Below are 6,000 nucleotides of genomic sequence, written 5' to 3' on the forward strand. Positions count from 1 at the left end.
ACTTCACTTTCTGGACTATCCTAGCAGATCGTTGCATGTGCACATGCAATGGACACATCACCAAATATGATAACAACTTTGCTGAAGATTCTGCGAAGCTTTTAGCTTTGACAGCATAGTGATACGAAACTCAGTGTAAGAGAAGTATTATGCAAATTGGAGAAAACGATTTTGCATGACTTGCTCACAGCTGACAATAGATTTATGTGGTTGTTTAATTTCATACTTGGTGGCAGACTCTACCGCCTGTACATTAGCGATGAAAAACTAAATTTCTCATAATATGTCCCCTTTAAGACTCAAATGAAAACATCATTTCGGTTTAAGTGCTCGTCTCTCCAAGATAAAAATTAAAAATGTATTATGAATGCCAACAGCGATCTTTTCCAAGATATTAACCCGCAGTACATCCAACTTTTAAATTCTTGCAGCATTAACAGCTGTAAATACAAGAGAGTGATTTTTTTTACATGCGGGTTCGATGCAAGAAGTTCAGTTTTGTCGTTAATCACCAAGGGCACCTTTTTATGAAGCAATCTCACTTTATTCATAAAGAATAACAGTGTGGCTCCATTAAGGTGCCAAACTATTTATCTTTCTTATAACCTGCTGATGGCATTACAAAAGTGGCTCGACGTGCCCCGTGCTCCTCTCCATTCCGTTTGTCCCTTTGCCCTCCTTCACATATAAAATAATTGGAAATACATGGAGGTAATAACAAGGTGGGCAGTTTACTGGAGATAACAAGAAGCCAGTGAAAGAGGAAACGTCTTCAATTGTTAAAGTGTTCGTGCGTGCAGGCCACGTGCGCCACTTGAATTAAAAAGGGGGTCGTAACGCAGTTATCTTTAATGGTCCGAGGCAAAATGATTAAGCCAAAGGTGGAAAATTTAAAGCTATACAAGTCACCATGATCGTGTTTTTGAAGTTGAGGTGCACTAAATGGAAAAAAATAATGTTCTGGCCACAACTATTTGTGGGGTACAAGCCATGATTTAAAAAAAAAGAAAAGAAACGCAGAGACCCCTCCAACCTTGGTGATGCTCTCGATACGGATCAGATAATAAAAAATGCAATATGTGATTTATTAGTCATAAGCTAAGGAAGGCATGTTTTATGGATGTCCAGCTCAGGAGGATTTGACGAACTACTGGTTTGATCTTTTGCGTGCATCTGGTATCTTCAGAACATGAGTGTTGGGCCCTGAAGGCATCACCACCATGTAGTTAATATTGGACCATCACCTTGTTTCATACATTCATACAGTATATTATATACTATTATTATTATAAATATTATTATATATATGATAGTAAATTTACAACGTGATGTCAATGTCAGTCATGAATGTGTCAAACGTGCGAAAGAACGCTCGCTTGATAGTTGTTTAAAAAGCAACAAATCGTCACACGTCTTCACCTTTCACTGTTAGCACTTAATATAAATGTAACAAAAACTATGAAATGAGCGATGTTACATCATATGTTTATTTTCAACCAATATGATGAGGTTAAAATATGGTGGGTGACCCTTTCCGCACTCACAATATTCAAACATCCGCATGCTCTGCAGTATTTTTAATGTTCTTGCTGGCATTGCTCCTCACCTTTAGTATACTGTAGCTTATCTTAGCTACCATTACCACTGCAGATTCTCAATGCCATTTGCTGCCCGCCTTGCCTATTTATTCTGCCTTTAATCTTGCATCTGCTACGCACGACTGGCCTTATTCTCCCCGCCATGACCTCTTTTATTTTGCCAGATGGGTGCTTCTTCATCAGCAACGAGTCAATCCTCTATCCGTGCAGGTCATTCATTTTTTCCCCCCTCCGCTTCCCTTTCAAACTACTTTGCCGTGCTTTACTTTAGTTTATTGTTTTGTTTTGCTGCAGCTCTTCCCGTCTCCCGCATGGCTTTCAGCCGAAAATGTGCAAAATGACTTGAATCATTGGCATTTATGGATTCAAAAAGAAAATCTATGTGAAGCACAGTTGAGGGATCTAAAACGGGAGGTCATTTTATGTCTTCAATATACTTGTTTACTTTAAACTCATTCCCTACCATCCCTCAAAGATAAAATGCATATTGGTGGCAGTGAATGATTATAACAGATGAGGGGAAAATAACCTCAAGTTCACAATTTCTGAGTCAAATCGAACTTTTTTTTTAATGTTCATTGTGTAGCCTACCATCTGAAGAATTCCACATTTTCCCATTAGAAATGCCATTACAGAAATTCAAGACTTCAATATTTCTAAAAAAAAAAACAACACTAATGAAAGATTTCCACAATTTTCCAATTTAATGACAACATTTGACTAATTCCACCTTAAAACCACCTTACCTTTACCAATTCCACCCATTCCATTATTTCATAAATGGCCACTGTTTGAAAAATTGCTCATTTTGCAACCTAATTAACAATTTTCTTCAATTTACAATTTCTTGACCAAACAAACCCTTCTAACTGTAAAAAATACAAACATTTCCAAAGCTTACAACATTCTTAAGCATTCCACATTTACCTTAAAAACTTTCCGAAATAAATTGAGACATTCACCTCTATCCAATGGTTGAGCATTTTCAATTTTTCCAACACTGACATTCTACATTTCAATTAAGTTCCTCAGCATCCACACGCAATTTCTTGCTCCTCATGTTATTCATCCTATCCCATTAATAAGAAAAATCTCAACGATGTGCTGTCACAGTCCATTTAAAACCAATCAGGACTCCCCTTTGACACCATCCTTCACACCATCAGCCCCGAGAGAATCGCCGTTACAGTAAAGGTTTCAAAAGTGACATCAATGTATCTACCCTAGCTCCATCTTTCTATCTCTCACCACTATCTCTATATCGCTTTTTCATTAAATCTAGCCTGTCCACTCGGCTCAGAGTGGACTATGATAGTGACAGGTTTAAAAAAAAAAAAATAAAAAAAAAAATAAAAAAAAACAGCAGCTCCTTGTATAAGATCATCAAGCTACGGCTCTTCCGAGGAAATCCACAGCATCTCGGGCGCCGCTCTGCCATCCTGTTATGGCATTAGTGAGCCGCCTGTGCTTGATCATGGTTTTATCTGCAGCCGCAGATGTTCAAAAGATCATAACCGCTTTCCAGGGCAATATTTGAGCTATGGGACTTGCATCTTCCAGCTGTCAGTGAGAAGCTGTTGAACTGATATCAGACAATAAAAAATAAAAAACAATCAAGGATTCATACCCCCCCCCCCCCTGTCTGTCGCATGTGCGTGCAGTGGCACATTCCAATAAAGTGGCCTTTACAGCAAAAATGTTCCAAAGGACAGACTTCAACAGTGCGCTCAAACACTTTGTTCTCACGCTAAATTTGTCAGCAGAAGGTCTGTAAATCCCCGATCCCAGTGGTCAGTCCAACGCAGCGCGTCAAAAGCTAAAGGGCTTAACAGCTTTGTAATTATTTTAAAGGTTTATCTCGCGTGATTTGCGTCGACATTGGCAAATTAAAACGCAAGGCCATCGGTGTATTCCAGCGAGACAACACAATTTGTTTTTGCAGCCATGCAAAGGCTGGATTACAAGAGCTGTGTATGCCTCGCCTCATTAGTCACTTAGGAGGTAACTTTATTTATTATCTAAACCAGAATACACACATAGCCGTTTTTTCTTGTGTGAGACTGATTTGTCAGAGGTAACATGACTATCGCTCTGTAAATAATTGTGAGACATGATTCACAAAATCTCAACAACACTTGTTGTTCTGTTTGTGTTTGGCAGCAGTGCAAGCTTGCGTTTGCTTTGTAATTGGCTCACATTCTGTTTCACGTCACAATCTCGGAGTCGGCACCATCGTAAATATGGAACGATATTAAAGATCTTTTTGACTTTCAGCACTGTGCAATTTCTGAAAAGGTCAAAGCGGGAAAATGGTCCCATTTGGCTTAAACATGTCGGGATTAACAATCCCTATTGCTGTCGGCCCTTGTGTGTTAAAATCCTCCTCCTCCTCGCATTTTCAAAGCGTTGCTCACCATTGGACATTTTTACTTATGAGCGCAAAATTGTAAAATGTAGATGTAAACATTTGTGTCTATTTATGACATGAAAGATACAAACAAGTCTCACAATAACAGTTTGTTCAGTCGAAATGGTTCTGCAATATAAACTCTGCCATCGGATCCTTCAGAGGAGTCAAGGAGACTTTAAATGCTCCAGTAAGTTTTGTTTGTACCCTGCAGTTGTTTCAAGCTGATCACTTACCATGACATCTACCAACCAGAAGATGAGATGTTTGTTCACTAACTATGGACGTGGGTCGAGTGCAAGGCAGTTCTACTTCTTGACCCTTACCTATTAAAATATGTCGTGCAGGAACACAAATAACTGCCCTTACAAATTTTATAATTGCCCTTACATTTGATTATTATAATTTGAATGACATATAACAAGAATTGAACAAAATTCTGCAAATTTTGTGATGAGCTTTCATTGGCGGTTAACCTTTGCATGACTCAGCTGGTCCATTCTGACACAATGGGTTGAGGAAGACGTCACAGTCCTCTGGATGGCAGCAGAGGTCCGTGCTCATGCAGCTTTTAAGAGTGCTTCCAGAGCGCCATTGCAGCATGCACACAAAGTGAGTGAGTCACAATTGACCACAGAAAGGAGAAACAGTGCTGTAATGCAAAGAAGACAAAAGGGGTGCGAGGGTAACAAAAGACAGGAAGACCTTTTGATTGGGGCTGATATACAGTGGGAGCTTTCACTGGATGTCCTCCTCGTCTTTACACTTCTTCTGCTGACCGTCATTCTTTTTTACTTTCTCTTATCTACTGCCCTTTTTCATTGCTCTCACCTCTATGCAATTCAAAGTCAACCAACCTCCTCACCGTAGGCCACATTTATTGAAATGATGCCAGCGTACCTTTCTGTGAGACACTGCGGTACAAAAAAGCCACCTGGTCCGAAAGAAGGTATGATCCTCCCTATTAGATTTGCTTTTGTTAAAAGTACATGTGAGGTAAAATACAAAGCGAAAATAAACACAACCACGGTTGTCTGAAATGAAAATACTTAAAATGTGCTCTGACTTTTCTAGACCAGTAGGTAAGTACTAACCTACCATAAGCATTTTGCATCTCTCAAGGAGAGCTGCCTGCTAAAGTTCCTCACTACATTTCTTCCAAACAACCTTTCCAACTAGTTAGTTAGTTATAGTCACTAAAGGGTGACTATAACCATAAAACCAAAAATAGAATAACAGTAACAATGATATGTTTCACTAAAGCATCTTCTCATTGAATGTCGTAGCTTAATTAAAATGCTGGAAGTCACGTTTGACTTTGCTTTTCAGATTGGGAAAAAGATGTGGGTGGTCTGTGTCGTTTTGTTTTTTTTCTGCTTCGAGGAGACTTGATGGCTAATCCTCTCTGTTGGCGGGGAGAGAGAAAGACCTCACTCAAATCTGGACGACAGGAAATTTTGAACGCCTGCTACTCTTGACTAATTTTTCCCTCTGTGCTTGTTGAGAAGCATTTGGGACTTATCTCCAGATAAACATATCACTCATTTTGAGTAACTCACAGAACATCAGAAAAAAAAACAAGCACATTTTATTAATAATATAAACACGCATGCTATCAAAATATTTTTCTTCCAAAGATTTTATGCTGTGTGTCAGTGTGAATGTCTACACAAAAATACTTATAGATTTAAAGAAATCAATGCCACAACTAAGACTTATATTTGAAATCTTCTGAAAACAGTGGCTGGAAAAACCTGCGGCTGGAGAGCGGATACAACCACTATAGAACTGACATTTACAGAAGAAGCTGCAAGACCTATGTTTTAAGCCATGAGCATTAAAATACAAATCTTCAAGGATCACAAATAAGTTTTCTTAAGGCTCTGAGGTTCATTTACTGAGGTTGGTTCGATTACACAGCAATATTCATCCATCTATCCATCCAATCCTTATACGTGGTGAACATGTAAGGTCAAGACAGGACTGATCTATGAA

This window comes from Syngnathus scovelli, chromosome 13, assembly GCF_024217435.2.
Source record: "Syngnathus scovelli strain Florida chromosome 13, RoL_Ssco_1.2, whole genome shotgun sequence".
NCBI lineage: Eukaryota > Metazoa > Chordata > Actinopteri > Syngnathiformes > Syngnathidae > Syngnathus > Syngnathus scovelli.